Here is a 21664-nt window from a genome sequence, read left to right as displayed (position 1 = left end):
ACTAACAAACATGTTATTTTTAAATGTGTAATTTATAGTGATATACAAAGTCTATAAAGTAGCAAATTAGCTGAGCACGTGACGTGTTGCCACACAGCTATACAGAATGTAACATGACAAAGACTCCCAAAGGGGATATCTACACCTGTGCATAAGATCACACCAACACACTAAATGTTTAAGTGTCTCTGGGATTAATTTCTATCAGAAAAATACAGGATCAAAACAGATATCTGGATAGTAACTGTAGTTATAGAAAATGATGCTGGGAACAATGATTGCCTCATCTGCCTCCATTACTTCACAGCAGAGTCTGATCTTTTTTTACAGATATTTAATTTAGTCTTTTTAAAAAAGTTAATGGTGTTTCCAGAACCCTCCAGTGAATAAATGCCAGTTTTATTTATCCATATCATAGCAAAACTTTTCCCAATGTCTAACCTAAATTTCTTTCAGTGCAGTTTGAAAGTGTTAAGTTTTTGCTCTGTCTGCAATGGATTTAGTGAACAATGTATTTTTCTCCCCATAGTCTTTTCTTCTCTAGACTAAAAAAATCTCAAGCATTCCTATTTTCAATTAGGGTCATGTCTTTTAAAAATTTTGGGGGTTTTTTCCCTTCCTTGTACTCGCTTCTACTGGACTTTTTTGAAGGAAATTTTTCTTGAAATGCAGAGCTCAAATCTGAACACAGTATTACAGCTGAGGCTTTGCCAGTATTAAATATGAGAATTTCTTCGTATGTCCTAGATATGACAGTTCTGTTTACACATCTCTCTGTACCGCAGGTTTTTTCACAGCAGTGTGACATTGTTGACGCATGTTCAGTTTGTGATGTACTCTGATCTCCCACCCCTTTTCTGAAGGCCCGGTGTTTGTCTGTTCCCAGTCTTGCAATTGTTATTTTCCTGCTTAAATGTTGAAGTTGGCATTTGTATTTATTCAACTGCGTCCTATTTCTGCAACCAGTTTGTCAAGAACATTTTGAATTCTTTTCTGGTCCTGCAACACGCTCCCAGCTCTGCCAGTTTGGCATTGTTGGCAAATTCAATCAATGTAAACTGTCATTCACATAATTAGATTTGGTTCCAAACTCAGGACATACCCACCTCCAAGGAACCATATTTGCTGTGTGTCACAGCAAAGCATTGCTGATGTAATTTTGCACCACTGCAGAGTCATTTCATTATGATATGTCTTTTACTTGCTCAATTAAGAGTTCTCCGAGATGGTGTCAAAAGCCTTACTTAAGCCACAACAGATCTACCACTACTCCCATCCAAGGCCCGTTATACTGTCACAGCATGGGATGAGTTTGGCTTGATAAGATTTTCTTGACAAATCTATGTTGGCTGTAACTTATCACTTCATTAGGCACCATGTACTTAAAGATGTGTGATTATTTGCTTCAGTACTTTTCTGGGAATAGAGGCTGGAATGATTGACAGTTCCTGGCTCTACCTATTCCCCCCTTCTGAATTATACGTGCTGTGTTTTTCCTTTTCCTCTCTCCTGAAATCTCAGTTGTCTTCGTGAGCTCTCAGTGACAACTGCTCACACCTGTAACGTTGCCTTAGTCGACTTCTCACTCTAGTGTGAAATCCTCTGGACCTAGCAAATCTGAAGAAAAAAAACGTAATTTATCAAAGCAGTCTCTACTTTACACGTTTACTATTCTCCTCTGAGTCCCTGCCCTTTTGAATCGGGGTTTGCCACCAGAAGCAGTGATCTGAAAAAAAACAAATGGCACCCAATGCTTCTACCTTCTTGGTGTCCCCTCATAGCTTCCCGCCTCCCCGAACCGACTGACAATCCCCGGGCCGTCTCCTCTCGCCGCTCCTCTGCTCTCAGGTTTCCTGTTCCCCTCTCACATCGTTCGCCAGCCGCGGCTCCTCGCAGGAGCCTGCCTTTCGCACTGGCACGGCGAGCGCCTTTGTACAGCTCCCGAAGCACTTGACCTAGTTTTCCACTTTCTGCGGGAAAGGCACCGCCAAGCAACTGGCACTCCGACGTTCCCGCTCCCGAGCACGCTGCGCGGCTCGGCGCAGGTGAGGGGAGGCCGCGCCGGGCGGCCGGCAGCCTCGCTGGCAGTCTGCCTTCTGAAGGAAGGTCTTCAGGAAATCGTCCTCCCGCCTTGCGGAAGGCATTTCCTCCTTGCCCTCAGAGCCCGGCCGGCAGCGACCCGCTGGGGGCCGGCCTGCGGGGCCGCGGCTACTGCCCGCCGTAAGGGGACCCGCGCCCGGCGGTAACGGTCGTACGCAGGCCACCGGCGGGAAGCGGGGCGGGCCGCCGCCGCCGAGCGGCTCGCTGCGGGAGGGGGCTGGGGAGCGCCGACGCGCCGAGGCCGCACGCATGCGCGCTCCGCCCCCCCGGGACGCGTGTGCGTGGGGGGGCTGTGCGCGCGCGCGCGCGGAGCCGCGCGGGGCCGGCAAGCTTGCGCGGTGACGTCATGACGCCGCGCGCGGTACGTAACCCCGGCGTGACGCACACCCCGGCGAGCCCGTGAGTTTCCCGTTATGCATTTTTTTTTTTTTTTTTTAATGCCCTCCCCCCGCCCCCCCGCCAGCAGCCAGGAGGGGAGGGGAGGGGGCGCGCGCGCTGCTCCGCGCGGCGCCGCGTGGGGCGGGGGCGGCGCGGGCTGAGGCGGGCGCGGGCGCGGCGAGCCGGCCGCCCTAGCGGCGGTTGGCGGGGAGGGCGGCTCTGCCTCCATCCTGCCGCATCGGGGAACATGGCGGCCGCCTCCGACCTGGTGCGGCACCGCGACTCGGCCGCAGCCGCCCGCGCCGCGGTAAGTGGCCGGGCCGAGGCGGCAGCGGTGGCGGCGCGGCGGAGAGAGGGCGGGCGGGCGAGGCGCTCCCCGCCCCGGCCCTCCTCGTCGCCTCCCGCCGTCCCCGCCGTCGCCCCTCGCCCCCTCCCCGAGCCGGCGAGCGGCCTCCCCGGTGCCCCGGCCGGGCCGGACACAAAGGGCTGTGCCGAGGAGGGTTTTGTTCGGTCACATGAAGCGGCGCAGCCAGTGAGCGCGGAGCTGGGAGGGGGGGAGCGGGGCCGCCGCCATTGCCAGGCGCGGAGGAGCTGGGCAGCCCGGTGCCGCCGCCGCCGCCGCCGCGGGGCCTAGGGCGCAGGGAGAGCCGCCCGGGGCCGGGCCGCCAGCAGCGCGGGGCCGCGGGGAGCCAGGTAACGCCCCGCGCGGCGCCGCCGCGGCCGGGGCAGGAGGATGCCGTCGCTCGGGGGTGGCCGGGGTCACCCTGGGGGGCTCCGGCAGGCGTCGGTCCCCTCCCGCCGCCTAGCCCCGGCGTGCCGAGGCGGGGCGGCGGGTCCTGCGGGGCGGCCCTGCGCTCTGTTTCTCGCCGCTTCGCTGCCGCTCGCTTCGCTAGTGCGGGTCGCCACGCAGGCCGTCCACCCGGGCTCACGGTCAGCTCGCGGAAGGCTGCCTGCTGCTGTACTGGGGCGGGGGTAACGTGCGACCCCCTCCCCCCCTCCCTCCCCTTCGTTCCCTTCCTTCCTGGCGTAAAGCAGGGCGGCTCTGAAACGCACGGCGTTGTTACAAAGGGCTGGCAAGTTCCTGGCCGGCGTGCCCTACGTACCGGGGGCAGCGCCGGTGTCTGCAGTGCGCGGGGCTCCCGGAGCCGAGGTGGTTTACAGCAGCGAAGGAAGAGCAGGAAAAAGGAAAAGTTAACGTATCGCTAAGTCGTGTGTTCGGGCTCCCAGCTGCTTCAGGGTCTGGCGGTTTCTCTGACAAAGTTTGTGTTGCATCAGGCTGCAGTGATGAGCATCGTCTCGACCAATGTAATTTATCTGAAATCTAGGAAGTTTTCGTTCTTCTCGTCGCTTGTGTGTAACCTTTAGGCTACTGAAAATACCTCTGTTGGGGTAGTGCGGGCTATAAACTGACAAGTCACGGTGGTAATGAAAAACAAGCATGGTATATCAAAATAGGTTTCCATCAGTGTTGTACAACTCTGGCCCTTTAAGCAACATCTCATTCGCAGTGATATTCTGATCCCCCCCCCCCCCAGGACATAATTTAATTATGAAGATTGTGTCATGGAACTTCGCTTTCAGACACATATGGGGAATGAATGTGCACCAGATTTTAGAGTAAGAAGCCATTTCATGTTGTGTAGATTAATGAATTAACACGTGGGACAAACACTCTTAAAAGGCTGATAAGCATCTCTGGAATTCCACCATAGAATTATACCTTTTTCTGATTAGTTTGTGTAATATGATTTTTTTTAATACAAGTTGCAAAATAATTTTTCATTCAAATTATAAAATAAATCTCTAAAGAGAAGATTCTCCACAGTTGAGAGTCGAGTGCTTCAGAGTTTGGGTAACTTAATGTGATTCTTCTGCATAGATTTCTTCACTACTTGACTTGTGCATGGCAGGTGATTTGAGGCCAGAAAAAATGAACTGATTAGACAATGCAGAATAGATCTGGAGAAGGTTTTAGTGGGTCACTTAGATGCAGAGAAAATGCAGCAGTTTTCTTATTGGAGGGGAGTTTAAGTGCAGTGCATGGAGGAGCAGTGCAGTGTGACAATCCTATTACGCTGACTTATAATCAAAGCTGATGTTGCAAACCTGTCTAATGTAACTGCAGAGGGATGTGGTGCAGTTATACAAAAATTACAACAAGAATTGAAATTAATCTTCAAAATATTGTCTTAAAATAGTTACTTCTGACATCTAGTATTCATTCAGATTGAATTTTTTTAATAAAAAAAATCTACCCAAGGAACAGGAGTTTTGCAGAGGAAAAAAAAAACTTTTTACAGATATGTTTTTTCCTTTGTTTTCTCTAACCTGTATGGTATTTTTTTATATTAAAAAAAAAAAATCCTTGGCAAATATTCTTGTAACAAAATCAGAGCAAAGGTGTGCTACTCTGACTTTTTTTTTTTTTTTTGAGTTTCATGAAGTCCAGCATCTGGTTTATACTGAGTAGCACTACAAGGAATATGCTTAGGAAAATGTGTATGAAAGTTCTTGAGTAAATGCTAAAAGAGAATACTACTGTCTTGAAATCTCAACAGGTAACCTGGCTAGTAGGAGGAAAAGGCACTGATCACTTAGAGCATCCTTGTGAGGTTAATTAGTACAGCAACAATTGATTGAAATAGGAGCATCAGAAATTGAATAAACAGGATGTTAAACAATGGTGGCAATGATTTCCACTTTAAAATAACAGTGTAGGCTGAATTTCAATATGGACACTGAATTCAAGGGTTGTCAGTGAAATTTCTTGTGGAATAGTTTGTGCTTATACTTCCAAGTATTAGTGGAACCTACTAGCATGTATACTTTTTTTTTGATTCAAGCCTTTTGAAGCAGTTCCTGGAGAAAACGGAACTGAAAAGGGAATAAAATTCTCTGTACTAATAAAACACACATGTGCTCGCATGCAGTTATTAAACACTTTCAGACTTTTTACCAGCTTGCAAAAGATCTGAGAACTTAAAACTGGAAAGAAATACAAATAGTTGTGTCACTTGCTGTGCAGTTTCACCTGAAGTTGATTTGAATTAAAGGTCTTTGAACAGTTGCTGATTGGCTGTGTTTGTTTGGCTAGTCGATAACTCGCTTTCCTCCTGTTTTTACATTTTCAAACAACTTTGTCTTCAACAAAGTTCAAGTAATGGGTCTGTTAGAGAACTGCCTGAAGATACTTCTTTTATTCCCTCTATTATTTTAATACCAAATGCACTACTCTAATGTTACAGTTATTTTAAGCCAAATTGAATTAGTTCCCTCTGTGCTCTGGATTGTCACTATATTGTTTTATGTATTCAGAGGTTGGGAGGAAAAGCATTTGATAAAATTAGGTTATATCTGAACAATGTTGCACTCACTTAGATTGACTTTGAGACTAGTTTAAGTTGGCATAGCCTCCAAAGCCCAATTCCTTCAGGTGAAAATAGTGTCTACCCAACTTCAGTGTAAAGAAGTCCCTGGTGAAATAAACCAAAACAAATCTGTCTTCTCTAAAAATATGTTCATTCATCTTCTTGCGCACTCCAAATATAAGCTGATTTTTGACAATTAACATTTTTCCTTGCTGCTTTTTTTTTTTTTCCAATGTAGATGCAAACTTCATATAGCTACTGGAAAAAGAGCTTAAGTTACCCAAGGAAATTGTGAAAGTTACCCAAGGAAATTCTGAATGTTGGTCATTCTGGCTGATACACATAAAAGTACTGCTGGGCTATCTGAGTTAAAGGATTTCATGTAGTTCATAGTATCATGAAAGTATATCCTTTTCATGCTTAACTAAAAAAAAATAATCCCACTTTCATGCCTGTATACCTTGTGTCCCTTAAATCAAAACTTGTGTCAGTTAATAGGAACTATAGTTCACACAAGCAGTGATGGTAGCAAAGTAATGCCCACATTGTTCACAGAACTGTAGAAAAGTTTCTCTTCAATAAGCAAGGGTGGGAAATGGTCACTGACTCCCCCGGTTACATAAAAATGGACACAAATACAGTGCATCTCTACAGTACAGTAATTCTGTGGGATGTAATTTGATGCTGAAATAACAGCTGTCTGTCAAGAAAGACCATGTAATGAGTGCATAAATGTGTGTTTTTTCAAAAAATTGAAAAGAGCATGATAGTCACAGGGTTAGTCATGTTACCTAGTATGCGATGCAGTGTCACGTAATGAGTATTTCATCTTGGTACAAAGTCTACCCAGAATTCTGTGATATTTACTTGTAAGTGGTCTTGCTTTGCTGAAGCATTTTTAAATTTAAAAGTAAGGGAATAAAATAATCCCAATAAAAATGAGTATCCAGTTGTGCTGCATTTCTGTCACAGTTCAACTGTTACACAGCAGCTGTTACATTGATAAAATGTTGCAGCAGTGCCCTTACATTGCCAATGAGGTTAAAGGAGGGGAAGACAGTGGCTTAACAGTGAGTATGCATTTTTTCATTTTGGTTACACTAAATATTAACTGACTTAGTATTGCTGAGCAAACTTGGTAATACAGAGATTTCCAGCAGATGTAATTGTGATACTCTTGGTATGGGAACTGCTGGTTTCAGATGTGACTAAATCTAGCTACTGGAAATGGTAAATCTCTAGTTGACATTTATTGATTGATACTGAGTGCTTAATCTTACATATAATCGACTAGTTGAGGGATTATGGGATATTTAGTAATTCAGTATTTCTTGAGACTTAATCCAGAGGATGCGAAGTTCGTGCTCAAATCAGAATAAAGGTCAGATTGCAGGGCTTTGGAATATTTCAGGCCTGTTGTTAGTGTGTAGTAACTATTTCCAGTATGCTTAACATTGCAAGTTAGATACTTACCATACTTCTAAAAGCTTTGGAATTTTGGAGACTCTTTTGAATACAGTCGTATTCTTTGAGTGAAAATAAAAAATACAGAATTTGCAGTCTGAGATATTTGCAATTAGATTTTTTTTTTTTTTTTTACAAAGGGACATTATTTTGTGAGTATTTGAAAGATGATATTTTTTTCTTGCCTTAAATGAGTATCTGATAATGTTGTAGTCTTAAGAAAGCAGCTGGAGTTGGGGAGAGGATGCATCTTGGGAAGCAGGATGGAAGGAATTACAGGTGCCTTACTGATTTGTCCAATTATGGCTGAAGACAGGGATTGAGATCATTGTAACTTTCCTGTTTTCTGGGCCAACTGTTAGCACTCCCTTGTAAAAATACTTTCCACAACAAAGTGATAGAACTCAAGCAAAACAAGGTGCAAGGTATATGTCTTGTATAATTTACCTTTATTTACAGGCTTTTGCCTGATGTGTCCTTTTTTAGTTTGAGTAAAAGAAAGAAGGAATTCCTTAACAAATGTAATCATTGCAATGTTGAAAAGTAGTAATGAATTCCTCCTGCTTGCCTCTTCACAGAATAATAATTTGGTGCATTGATAGCATGAGTTGTGCTTTATCCTATCTACTTTCCCAGTGTGGCTCTACGATTGGGATAGGGATGGGTTTTCCACCCAAGATTTCTTTGTAGAAAAGGCATGCAACAGGAGGTCAGGGGACTGCTTTTGGAAAACTGTTACTTATGTCTGCTGCTAAAGCATGGCAGCTCTGAAGCTGCTCCTTGCTGCTGCTGGTAGGACATGGTAGGTATCTATTTCTTGTCCGGCTGCAGTCAGTGAGGTGATGGGTGGTGGTTATGGGTTTGATTTTGTTGTTGTTGTTGTTTGGTTGCTTTGTTTTTTTGTTTTGGTTTGCTGCTTTTCAGAGAGAGTTCTAGTTGGTAGGTTGCTTTTTTTTTTTTTAAACTCAGTTTTTTACTTCTTGAGTGGCTGTCCTCTGAATATTTCTGCTGTTTGCTTCTGATGCCACTCAGCTCTCCTAGGAGCAATATCTATGTGATACAATTCTTGACTAAAAGCCCTTAGTGTTTGTAATGTTTGTTGCTGATATCTTTCTTCATCTTCAGATGTAGGCATGTGGAGCGGTTTTGTGGCTGTAGAGTTTCATAAACTCTAATATTAACTTAATTTTCTGAATTTTATCCTTTTCATTCAGAAGAGGCAGGAACTTTATAGAATTTATATCCTAAAATAAGGCTGCCAACCACCAAAACAGTGGCTGTAGGTTATTAAAGTTTTTATTGTATTTATGATTATTTTGTTTGCAAAGAAACTGTGTATTCTTATGGATGTTCTTAGGAGCCTTCACCAAAGACATTAGATTTTGTGCTCCCCTATGATAATTGGTGGAGAAGAGAGAAGGGGAGTATTTTTTCTGAAAGCTTTTTTGTGTTGTTACTATAAGTTGGCTTGGTATTAGCAACTATATTTTCAACAGAGGACAGCCTTTGCCTGAAAAGTTCCAGTATAAATAACTTTGTTTCTTCACACAGAAGTGCTGCTTTTTGTTGTTTTAAAACCGTAGTTGTTATGAGTATATCTTCTGTGAGAAACTCTTGATTGTGTGTGCTATCATAGGGAGTGGGAAGTGACAGTTCTGCAGCTGGCTTCTCCCAGCTCTCTCCCACAGTAAAGTGTGTACTCTGTCCTCTTCTGCTTCTTTTTTTTTTTTTTTTCAAATACATATATTGGCATCAGTGAAATCACCTAATCTCTTCTGTTCTTGAGCAGCATTTAAAAACTGAGAACCTGTGGCATGTAATGAGAATAACTGCACTGTGTACAAATTATAATGAATGTTAGAACTCTGAAGTTACTTCAGAAACAGTTTTCCATCTTTCTGGGAAGTTGAGAACACCACACCAGTTAGTGCTCCCTGCTCAGGTACTTAGTAACAAAAAACCCCCACATTCTGTTGTGGTAGTTTTCATCTGGGGAAAAGGGGGGGAAGATAAGTTTGGGGGGACGTGATGGTGAATTAGCCTAGATAAGCTGCAATGAAAAAATTCAGAGGCTAAGGAGCAATTACAGGAGTGGGAGGGAGTAGACCTTGCATGTCTAGTATGCAAACTGAACTGAAATGCTGATGAAACTGAGGTGGAAAGGTTGCTTATGTGGTATGTAAACCAAAGACGACTGTAGATACTGTCTATTGTATGTTCTTTCTACATCTTTGCTTTGGGGAAACCTCTGAAGGTTTGTTTTGTCTGACTTGTTTTCTTTTAAATGCTTTGTGATAGTGGTTGTCTTTTCCTGTGTCTTACAAAGCCTTGAATGTATTAGATGATAGTGACACATGTTGTGGTGAGAAGTGGTAGACTTGCTGATGAGCTGCTTTAGCATGGATTCTCACAGACCTTTCCTTTTGTTAGTGTTTTGAAGTAAGGTAGGTACATCACGGGTATTCAGTGCCATTTTCCTGTAAAGGACAAGCCCCTGTTCCCAGACTTTCTAGGTGGTAAGGCTTACTGGCTAAGTTCACTGTGATTCTCACTGCTATACATGCGGCTGAAAGTGCTGGTGGATGAGAGAGGTCCAGTTTCTTTCCTGGCGCACGTGAGGCTTGGAGAGGAAGAGGAACAGCTTGTCCAGAAAAAAATTGTTCCCCAGGTCTCTTTCTCTACTGCGATTGTAAGACTGCTGTTGCTTTTCACAATTTTACCAGCAGTAATGTGCATTAACAGGCATAATATATTTCTGCATGAGGGAGAGAACCAGAAACAGAAATGATACTTGGAAGAAACCATTCAGGTTCCTATATAACTGAAGTGTCACACTGTTTCTAAAAATACCGTAGAGGTACTGTGATAATTCATTTTTAAAAATGTCTTCTAGACACTAAAAACAACTTGGGAATTTGCCTTCCATTTTTTAGTCCAATGAAATTCTAGCAGAGGTGAGCAGAGAAGATGATGTGCAAGAGGTAGCCTAGCAAGGATTTATGTAAAAAAACAAAAATTTTGCAATGTTATAGTGGGAGGTGGGTTTTTTTGTAATCATTGCAGGAGTTTTGTGTGTTTGTGCAGTTTATATGTGTTCCTTTGCTTATCTGTCCAGATAGATCTTTATTTATATAGAGACAAACAATTAAATCTTCTTTACTGTTTTCCAGTGTAAGAGTATCGTGTTATGGAACAAGATACAAAGTTCTAAATTAAGGCTGTATTTAGGGTAATGTATTGACATTTAGTAAAATTGTGAAGACATCCAGGTTCTGTAGTCTTCAGAAGTCTGGCAATGTCCATTAGGGAATTAGAGATGCGTTTATACTTTTGCATAAAAAGTACTGCAGTATCCCAGCAGAGCATATCTTCATGTCATTTGGAGCATTAATGGTGAGTTGGGTTTTTTTGTCTGTTAAGCCATCTAGAGAAAAGTGGGTTGGTTTGACTTCTGTGAGGTGATCACTTTGATGTTTAGGATGTTGGGTACTGTTTTAAATGAAGTTCTATTTAATATATTCCAAATAATTTGGCTTTAGGTCCATCTAGTAAGCTGGTCCTGAAGCATGCTGATGCATACTATTTTCAAAGGATGTAGATGTAAGGGAGGGAGGATTAATTAGTGATCCCTTGTGTTGTGGTTTCCATGATCTTGTTAAAACAAAGTCTTCTTCCCACTTAGTAATATTAATACTAGGACCCAGGGTGATTTTTGTTCAAAGTAATCTCTCTGTGACTTCACTTGCATTCTGCCAAACAGTTTTACCTTAACTTTTCTTTCAGTTTTTTAAGTCATCTTCTGGAGTGCCATTTTCAGCAGGAGAAAGTACACTTTTTTTTACATTCTTGAGGTTGTCCCTTTTTCTTCATGTTTTGTGTCACTGTAGATTCATTAGCATTTCTTCCTGACCTTAAAGGAGATTTTAGCATTCAGAAGTGAAAAGCTTATTGGAAAGAATACAAAAATATTAAAGTGTTACCTTTTGTTACCAATAGTCTTCAATTCAGAATTCACACTTTGTTTTCAATAGGACAACCCTACTAGTATAAGAAAAAAAACAAACCCAAACCAACCAACCAAAAGAAATCCCCAAACCCACAAAACAACAAAAACCCCACCCCAAAACCCACTCTCCTTTTCTTTAGTCTTGCCTTCAGTACAAATCTGAGTATTTTATGAGTGCCTATACCTCATAAAAAATTAAAGACACAAATATAACGTTGTTTTCCTCTAAATACTGTAAATTCCCAGCAATTTTGTGATAGGCTTAAATACAGTCAAGGAATAGCTTTGGTTAGGGTATCTGAAATCTGATTTTGGAGAAGTTGACTTGTTCTGTGCTTCAGCTTCCTTTGTCTTCTGTTTTATTTGTTCTCTGATTTTTCTTTAGTTTTGTGAATTTGGGGATAAAGGCAGATTATTTCTTAAATTAAATTTGTAGTAATACCTTATGTATTTCTGTACTTTTAACACAGTTCTGGAGAGTAGTTCATGGGCCTTATTTTCTCTGAAGCTGTTTAAAGTTGATTAAGTAGCAACTGAGTAAGTTCTGAGCATTTTTATCAGAATTGCTCTAATTAAGTATGCATTTATAGGTTGTCCATGAACTTAAGGAAAAGTTCCTCTCTCTTCTTTAATCCATTTAAACCAGAAGATTTCACATTCATAGATATTCTCTAAGCATTTAGTGTTGATTATAGTTTCTTCAGCGTTCCAGCTGAAAGCAAACATGAAATACAGGAGCTAACCTTGAAAATCTAGCTTGTATGTTTACAAAATTCCCAATAATGAGCTAAGATAGTAGCTCTGGGACCAGTCAGCAGGCAAATAGTCAACCCTATTCATGGGCCTAAATGTAGGCACAGAACTTCTGTTGATGTAGGTGACAAAGTTTTTGGGACAATAGCTATGTGAATTTATGAAGCCTTTGCAGGAGGTATTCTGGTGGTTGTTTTGTTTTAACTGTGGGTGTCCAAGACAATGGCAAATTTTCCTTTATCTTAGGTGCTTGCTTTCATTTGTTTTAAGAAGCTTTGTTATTAGTGCAAGTAACATAAGCTGTTTACTTACGTGCTTTTTAAGGTGCAAGGGAGGCGTGGGAGACATACAGGTTTCTTTGCCTCAGTTAAAAAACTGTCATTTGTGTCTGTATTCTGAAATGGAGTTATTACGTGAATGGCTTGTGCCAATTGTGTATATATTTATTTTATTCTCTTGATTTTATACAACCTTAGTTCACACAGATCTGGTTCTTCTGCGCTATCCCTGTAGTCCTGTGTAAAGCATATGAAACAAGCTTAGAGTATACATGTTGTCTGTTCTGTTTATTGGGCTACTTTTGAAAGTTTGGGTGGGAAATCTGGTTTGGTCAGGAAACCTGACAAATCAAGTGTCTATATTTTTTTTAGTCCCAACCAGATTAAGTGCCTAAGGACAGCCAATGGGTTGGATATGCGCAGGTGAGGATAACCAATGTGGCATGCTTTTTACTATTGTCTCCTCTGAAAATCTTACAACTTCTTCAGGGACGTACCAGAAGGATGCTTTCCTGTAGCCAGAACAAGAGTATTCACTGCTGTAATTTATTATATGATGGAGACATCAACACTTTTATAATGAATCAGTATTTCATATGAGTAGCAATGTATGTCACATGACCAAAATGGTGGCAATGAAGTGGCCGAATACACGTGGTGTAGTAGTTTTTCTGGTTTGTGGTGTGGCAGGTATGTTGTGACCCTTAAATATGTTTGTTAGAACCTGTATGCCCTGTCTCAGTTTATTGGTTGTGTATCATTATAGCTAGCTAATGGAAGCTAAGCCTAAAGATATGTATTTGCAGGTGTGACAAGGCAGTAAAAACCAGATACTTTACTATGTGTATGCAAATGAATGGAGTTAAGTCTCTGCATGAAACACTGCACGCTTACACCTGAAATTGCAGATATTGTATTACTAAAACAATACAAGTTGGAAGGACTGAGTTTGTCATTGGTTGTCATGTTTGGAAGAATTAATTCAAATAGTAAAAGAATCAAAGATAGAAAGCCCGACTGATGGCTAAGCAAAAGGAAGTGAACAGTGGAACAAAGTCCACAAGCATTTAAAGAGTTCAAGTTTGAAGAAAGAAGGATTAATGAAGCCCTAACCATGAAGTGAAGCCTGCCTAGGACTGCTGTACCTTCTTGCAGTCTGACATGGAGACTCAGTAGAAGTTTATTAAACGGTGTAGAAAGTAGACCTCAAGGCACTGCATAGCTTGCGGCAGATCTTGGGAATATCTGCTTCACAGCAAAATGCTTTTCATAGAATAATTTTTGAACCAAGGCTTAGTAACATTACAAAACACTTGGAAAATTATACTATAGGAAACAGTCCTGTATGGCAATTAATTGTGTTAGTAATAAAACTTGTGGATGCTGTCTGATTGAGCATGGGGACCATGAATAGGAGCTTGCTAATGAGACATGGATGTTGTGTCAGAGTTGACCTGTGATTGTGGTGCTGGTGATGTGTGGCTGGTTTGATGGAGTCTTTCAAATTGGTAACTAGTGGTCTCGAACTACATTTCAAAGAGGTGTGTGGAGGCATTTACCCTGGTTTGCTTGCCAGGCGTGGTAGTATAACCTGGGTTGTAAGATGTGGGTTGTTTACGTTTTAAAAAAAACCCCAAACATAATGCAGCTATCTAGCATAAAGATTTAAAAATAATATAGTTGGTTTAATTATGTCACATTGCTACAGCTTATCTAAAGTAGGAAATAGTTTTTTCCTGTTTATGTAGGTGATGGACAATGTTGGAAGCTTAAAGTGCCACCAACCCAAGAGTGAGCACTGAGTATCTCAGTAAGGAATGGATTTTTACTTATTTTAAAAACCATTTTCAGTAGCTATTAAGGTGATAATGTTGACAGCATGTTCTAACTTTACTCCTTCACCAAAACCCATCCTCTGTCATAAAAAAGCAGGCTTCTTCAAAATGAAGGAAAGGCTTTGCAGTACTGGTTATATATGTATCTATGTGACTCCCCAAAGTGGTATTTCATAGATGATAAGTAACAGCGTGTATATGAACCCAAATAGAAAGCAGAGTATTTTGCAGCTTTGCTTAAAATCTGATAAGCGGTAGTTGAATCCTGTTGTGTAAAATACATGTATGTTTTATTTGGACAAAACTATTGCAGGAAGAATGCTGGTACTGGAATTGTATTTTTAGGTGATTATTTTATATGGTTATTTTCTTCATACTGGAACATTCATTGTAGTGACAGCTTAGTCCTCTGATAAGCAAGCAGGCTCTTTGGGAGTTAGCAGTGGTGTTTAAAGACGCTAATACTCCAGAGTGTCTATTCTGTCCTCTGCTGGAGGTTTCTGTCATAGGGATATCAGAATAAAATGTCTCGGCCACACCAATTCAGAGTTCGGCATAAACCTACTTTCATTTTAAGCTTAAGCCCTTACTTATAATATACCTATTAGTAGTTTATAAGCAGAGATTTACAAATATTTATGGAAATTTAAGTGTGCATGAAATCTCTTGGAAATTTTTGTTCAATTTTACATTTTCACATGCATAGAAAATATACTTCCTCTGAGGCTATGAAGAGGAGATTCCCACTCCTGCCATGGTCTATGGGAAGTGTCAGAAACGCTGTCTAGACAGACAGCAGCAGGCATTAGAGCTCATGATCCCAGCATAGCTACCTGTTCAACTGAAACAAACTTGTGAGGAACTGAATTTGGACTTAGGATCCTGTTTTGCAGGGGGTACTTACGTGCTAATACCAGTGGACTATTTCCTCCCGTTGCTGTTATGAATAGTTCACTTTCTTGTTAGTGTCCTCCCACCATTGCTTGCTTTCAAACTGTCATGATACAAGAAAGTGAGATTATTATTTTTTTTAAAGAAAGAAGTGAAAATAGTGTCATTTATCACTAATTTTGAGCTGTAGGATTTTAGTTCAACCTTCTTTAGAAATTGCATTGTAGTCTTAAGAAAGACAGGAAAGTGTTTCAGGTGTTGTGATTTTTAAGACTGCAAAAATGTAGAGGAGCAGTTGGAAATGAATGTGTGTGCTAGTTTTGTCTTAAAATGGTTTTCTAAATACAGAAAATTCAGAGAGATGTCGGTCTACTAAGAAATTGCTTTTGGCTACAGCACTTGCTTTGATTTTTGTAATCTGTGATCTGAGAAGGGGTTCTCTGTGGCTGCCATCCGTGTAATGACCAAGGCTATAAGCTATAACCTGGTAATCTTGTCTTGGGCTGTGTTCTTAGAGCCTGCAGGTTAAAATAATGAATTGCATAGCTGTTCTTCTCTTCAAGTGTCCTGCAAACTGTTTAGTCTCCTAAATATAGGGTTTGGGTTTTTTAAAGTGGACTGCTGCGCTGTTATATTTTTTTATTAGCGTAAACTGAAATTGTGTCAAGTCCAGCATTAGAGAATACTGTTAAGTAAGGCCATTAGACTGAAGAAGACAGTCTTAGAGGGAGGTATCTGAAGTATGTAGCAGTTTGCCGCCTTTGGGTTTAAACAGAGATTGCAGTAAGGACTGTTGGCTTTGGAACAGTGTTAGAACTGGAAAGAAAATGGCTACCAGAAATCATTGTTGCTACAGTAACAACATGGCTTGACTATTAATGTGCTGCTTTAACTACTATTAGAAATACTGTGCGAGATACTGCTTTTAGGTAAAAGTGTCCTTAATGGGAACAGAGATATAAATTAATTTAGATATTAATGGATATCATCAGGCTTCTTGTTTTAGAATGCCAATCTGTTTATTGGGAAAACTAATTTCTAGTAAATATTTTTTAAAACCTAATTACTGCTTTTTCTACCCCAAAAATTGCTTAATGGTTTTAAATTGTATTTATAAACATAATGTCCTTATAAAACAACTTGCAGGAAAAAAAAACAGTACAGTGTATTGATTTCTTTGGGTAATAATTTTTTTTAAAAGTCTTGATACATCATTTCACAAAGTATGTGGTATCTGGTACATAATTCTGGCTTTCAGGAATTAAGTGGTTAATGGTGGGGTCTTTTCATGCAGCAAACCTTTTGTTTAAGATATTTTTATATTTTGAGTTCAAAATAAAAATAGTATGGCCAACCTAAATCCTGTTTGAAGATTTATAAATGAGGATCATATTCTACAGTAAATCTACTTGGGGATCTGCACTGTATTTTATTTCATAAGTATGTAAGTGTATGTATTGTGGAGTAAACTTTTTGCAGGTTTTGTTATTAATAGGGAAGAGTGCACTTATGTTGAAGAATTTCAGAAGTGTGTAATGCAGTACATCAGGAAAGGGATATGTGAAGTGCAGTGAATGTGTGAAGATTAATTATGCCATTTCTCTGTGTGTCAGGTTTCCACAGGTGGCAGATTTGATGGTGGGTATGGACTGACAATAAACTGCTCTGCATCAAAGTCCCATGTGTGTGATGTCTTCTGTATACCTATAGCAGATCCCATTTTTCTGTAGTTCTCTTGGTTTGGGGGGTGTTTTGGTGAAGCTCTCTATCAGACTTCCTTACTGAAAAGGCCCTGGGTTCACTCCGGAGTGATGGAGCTGATAAACTGTTCTGTATTCAGGGGACTTTTATGAAAGATTGTTCAGCGGTCATTGGTAAAAATTAAGAAGGCCTTTACTTTAAGTATGCGTCTAAAATATACACTTGCCTATGACTTGGAATGCACATATCTGTACATAAAACATGGTATTTCTCAAGTAGCACACATGCTTTATTTACTTTGATTGTATGTATATATTATTTTTATTGTACAATCTTATTTCATACCTTCCTTCAGTATCTTGTACTAAACAATCTTCTGACTGATTTCAGTGGAATCCTGCCTCATTTACAGGCATATGTTCTAAATATATAAAATGCTGTTTTCAAGTTGAAGAATGTGTAGTATGTAAAGACAGTCATTTGGACAATAGAAAGTTGCTGCTTGGTGGTACACAAAAGGGGATGCACTAATTTGATGTAGACAACCTTAACTTGGAACTTTTTTTATTCTTATGCTTAGCTTTGCCTCCTTCATGTTTTTATTAAAATACTGTGGGTTTTGTAGAAAGGAGAGGATGACACTACAAACGTCTAACACCACTCTACAGTTCGTTATTTTAAAAATGAACCTTGAAATGTAACAGGCTGTTTTCGTAAAATGAGCACATGGAAGGTACTGCCTCAGATGTTTCTAAATTATTTATTTTTAATTAAAGACATAGAATGCATGTTTTTGGATTAAATCTGTTGGTTCCTTAGAAAAGCACTTAAGTGAAGAAGCTTTCTGATTTGGATTCCTGATTACTTAGTTTCAGCTGAGAAACTGGGTGTGCAAACTTGGACTAGAAATTTGTGAGGAACCATAATCAATTTCTATAAGGTAGGCAAGATCTCACATAACTGTCTGTTTTCTGGAGTGCATTTGTGCAGTGCTTATAGTCGGAGAGTATGCCACTGTATTTTGGGGTGCTGTAGTTAAAGCTTATGTGATGATATGGTGAAGAAATATATAGTAATTCAGACTGGAGAAGAGAGTGATTCCATAGCTGAAGGGTAGAGGCAGTTCCTGCACAGGTAATGTATTGGCGAGATTTTGCTGACAGCATAATGAAAGGAGAAGTGTTCAATGTCAGGAATGATGCCAAGGTTATGTACAGTGCCATTAGTAGTTTGGAATGGAATGGAGAGATGATGTCATTCTGTGCTTTAAGCTTTTCCTGTTTGAGAGAAGCTGTTACATCTAAGGTATATAAATACAGCAAACGAAGAGCTAGTTCATGTGGTCACGATAAACAGGCTCAAGGATGACTGAAAATGTACAGGTGTTCATTATGCAAGTGGTATGTTGATCTGTAGCTTAAACTGGTAGAGAAATTATACAGAAAGAAGGTAAATTATTTCTCTGTAGCTTATTGCTAATGGTAATTCTCATTGTGAAGAATGCCATTCAATTTAGTTGGATATTGATGGGCTGTAAACTTATTTATTAAATATCAGTGATACTTAGAATGTTACACCTGATCTTAGCTGTGGGGCTGCATTGATAAGTAACCTTCAGAAATATTGTAGTAATATTTTCTCTTAAGACTTGAAGTTTTAAACGTTTTCAGAAGTCCATCTTTAAACTGATGCTTCAGTTTAGTGCCTTTATGATACTTTCATTTGTACGTTGATTGTTACATATTTGCTTATTCAAAGTAAACAGCTCTTAAATTGTTTGTTTCCCATTGCTTCTCTGTAGACATCTTTCCATCTTTATTGTGTACATCTTTAAATGTTACTTCTTTATCTCTTTAGTGATGGAGAGGAAAAGTAACCTTTTTGGCTAATACACTTTTTTGTTAGCCCAAACCTCAGTCTTCTTAGACTATTTTTCCCTCTGATGGCTTTTAATTTTTTTCATTTACATAATACAGTTTTTTGAAATAATAATTATATCTGTTGTTTTGCTTAATTGGTGCTAAAAAAACAAGTTCTTTTTTTCCGTTCAAGCTACTCTCTCTGACTACTTTTTTCCCCTACTGTGATACTCCTGTTAAAGTTGCATTCATCTGCTTGTAATCTTCTTGTTTGGCCTGAAACAGCTTCAGAGTGTGAGGTATGATCAGTTGTGTTAATTTCCTATGCTGTCACACTTTTTCTTGAAGTGCTTCACAGTCCCATATGGGGTGTTGTCAAAAAGCAAAACTTTCTCCGAGTAGAAAAAACCGAGATATTTCAACACTTCCACGTGAAAGCCCTACCACAGCTTTGGGAACTGTGCATGTGGCTTCTCCTGTAATGAATAGACAAAGGAAGAACTGTAACTTCTTTGAACTGTTGTTCAGATAACTCTCAAAATCTTGCAGGAGGCAGTCCTCTCTTGCAGTCCCTTGCTTGCTCGCTTTTGTTCAGTCACTGCAGGTTCTTTGAAGTCAGAAGCACCTCCAGTAAAAGGACTTAAATTTTGTCTATTCATGTTGTGACATGTTATTTTTTTTTGCTTAATTTGACTTCTGGATAATTCAGGCTTCAGTAGGGTACCTGCACTTAAATATCGCTTTGTGTTAACTATTGTAAGAAGAGTGATTATTATTTTTCCTTTGCAAATTTAATTTTGGCAAATTTGATTGTGGCATTTATAATTCAGTTGGTTAAACTAAGGTTGGAATAGCATAGATTGAGAGAAGTTTTGCAGATTCTCAAAAGGAATGAATTTTGTGATTTTAGAAAATGTTTAAATTTGATGATCTAAATTAATCTACACCGAATGTTAGTTCAAGGTATTTGTGGCTACTGAATGTTATATGAATATGCAGGTTTTATACTTTTTAATAGAGATTGGAGAGCATCAAAGCTCCTTCTGCAAACAGAAAGCAGAAAACTACATTTTGTGCAGACAAGGTCATTGCTGACTATTTGTTGGGAAAATGGCGGTATAGGCTTGTATTTAAAGAGCTTGTCAGCTAAGTTTTTGCTTTTTCAGTCCTCTTTTGAAATGACTTTATCCTTGGTAGTTGTGTATACAATATTAGCTGGAGCTTCTTCTGGGCTTCTTGCAATAGCCTTTTCTTAGAGTAATCTTTGCTTTCTACTGGCTGTTTTTTCCTGCATTGATTTTTAGGATTATTAGATTTCTGTAAGATTATGGATGTTTTCCAGAGCCGCATCAGATATTAGAATGAAATTTCTTTCCTCTGTACACCACCACCACCCCACCACCCCCCTTGCTTTTGAATTTAGCAGATTTTAATGCTGGGACAGCAGTATCCTAATAAATGTAAATTTCTCTCTCAACCAACTGATCAAATTTTCTAAGTCCCAGAAAGTACTTGAAGTCAAGACTACAGTTGCAAGCATTTTGCTGTGTTTTTATGTTGAGCTGGTGAAATGGACTGTTTAGCCACAGCTTATACCAACAGAAGTAGTTTGTATAGTATAGTTTATTCTAGCCTTTGTTTCTTCCTTTTCCTTCCTTCCCCCACAAGCATAATCAGCTATAGAAGCAAAAGCTAGTTTTGTGTTACATTATAACTCTCTTTAAGAAAACCAAAACAACAACAAAAAAACCTGCCGAAAAACTTATCTGAATTATGTTCCTGACTGCAACCATTCCCAGGAGAATGTGGTGGTTAAAGATGGTTAAGTAGAAATGTCAGTTATCACAGATCTGTTAGGAAATAAGGGCTAAATAGTAGGTGAATAGATCAAAACTCTTTCTTGTCAGGATTACAGCAAATTTTATCTACTCATTGTACACCTTTGCATTCTAGTGTTCCTCAAACTTCTTCCCCAGAGAGGGTCATGCTATAGGAGGTATTTCATTATAGCAAACAGAGCACTAATAATGTAAATAGGAAGTGATTAAAAGTAAATTTAGTCTTGACATAAGATCCAACTCTAATGAGAGGAGAAGCAGTTAGGCAAGTTTTGTGTGACTCACCTTTGAACTCAGAATAATTGTCTTTATATAAACATTGTATTGTGAATGGTTATGAGCTTGATGCAAGAGTCATGAATAAAATCTTTTCTGCTATCTTTGTAGACGTGAAACCAGTTATCGTAGTTTTTTTGTATGACCCTGAATCTTGAAGTGTCAACTGTAATGGTTGTTTACTTGGGAAAGCAGTATTATGGAAGCTTTTCTAGCTGTCCTCTAGCTAGCCAGAAAGATTAAATATTTTAACTAGTCTAGTGTGATTATCTGTAACAATTATATTACAGCCTGTATATACAGCCTTTTAAACTATTCCTCAAACAAATGCTTTTTTTGAGAATCTCTCTGTCTCTCTGTAGCTCAGATACACTTGACGGGTTGTTCTGTCTGAGCAATACCCACAGATGTGACTTCATCATTGCATACAGGCTGGAGAACTTCTTCTGCCTACTTTAGCTTTTTTTGTGTGTTGCATGAAAAGAAGTATCATTGGTATGCTCCTTTTCTGTGTTGTCACTGGGCAAAGCGATCATTGCTAGCACTGAACTGCCTTGGTTCACACTTCTCACCGATTAGGGAGAAATGCTTGTGCTTTTAAGCACTTCGGTACATCTGTGTTTCTTCAGTACCACTGGGGGTACACTTAAGATACCGGCCATCTCCACTGTGGCAGTTTTCTTCCGCTTCCTGTTCTCTGCCCTTATCAGAACAGGCAGCTGCTTATTGGTGATCAGAAGCCTAACCATTTTAGAGCAGTCCTCGTACCTGCTGTGGGCCCCTTTTTACTCTTTGAGTGGTGAGGCCTCAAGGTGAATGCTCTGTAACTACATTTCTTACCTGCTTTTGAGTCCCTTTTGATGCTGTCTTTATTACCTGGTGAGGGAGAGTGGCTTTCATTCTCACTTCCTTTCCTG

General features: G+C 40.1%; 1 protein-coding gene across 9 annotated transcripts in view; it reads left to right on the top strand.

The window, feature by feature from the left end:
• ZNF644 (zinc finger protein 644) overlaps positions 1-21664 on the top strand; it is an 84496-nt gene that overhangs the window by 26695 nt on the left and 36137 nt on the right. For 5 of the 9 annotated variants that reach the window (XM_049808324.1, XM_049808313.1, XM_049808315.1 and 2 more), the window contains exon 1: positions 2451-2499. The exons of 1 other annotated variant lie outside the window; for it this stretch is intronic. The gene's annotated coding sequence lies outside the window, so the exon portion shown is untranslated. Of the gene's footprint in view, positions 1-2450; positions 2500-2660; positions 2786-3062; positions 3172-21664 lie in introns of those variants that run through there. 3 more of the 9 variants (XM_049808314.1, XM_049808317.1, XM_049808321.1) reach the window with 3 other exon arrangements.

This window comes from Accipiter gentilis, chromosome 8 (genome assembly GCF_929443795.1).
Source record: "Accipiter gentilis chromosome 8, bAccGen1.1, whole genome shotgun sequence".
In the NCBI taxonomy this organism is placed as follows: Eukaryota; Metazoa; Chordata; class Aves; order Accipitriformes; family Accipitridae; genus Astur; species Astur gentilis.
Note: the sequence above shows the minus strand (reverse complement) of the source record. Positions and strands in the feature narration are given on the sequence as shown.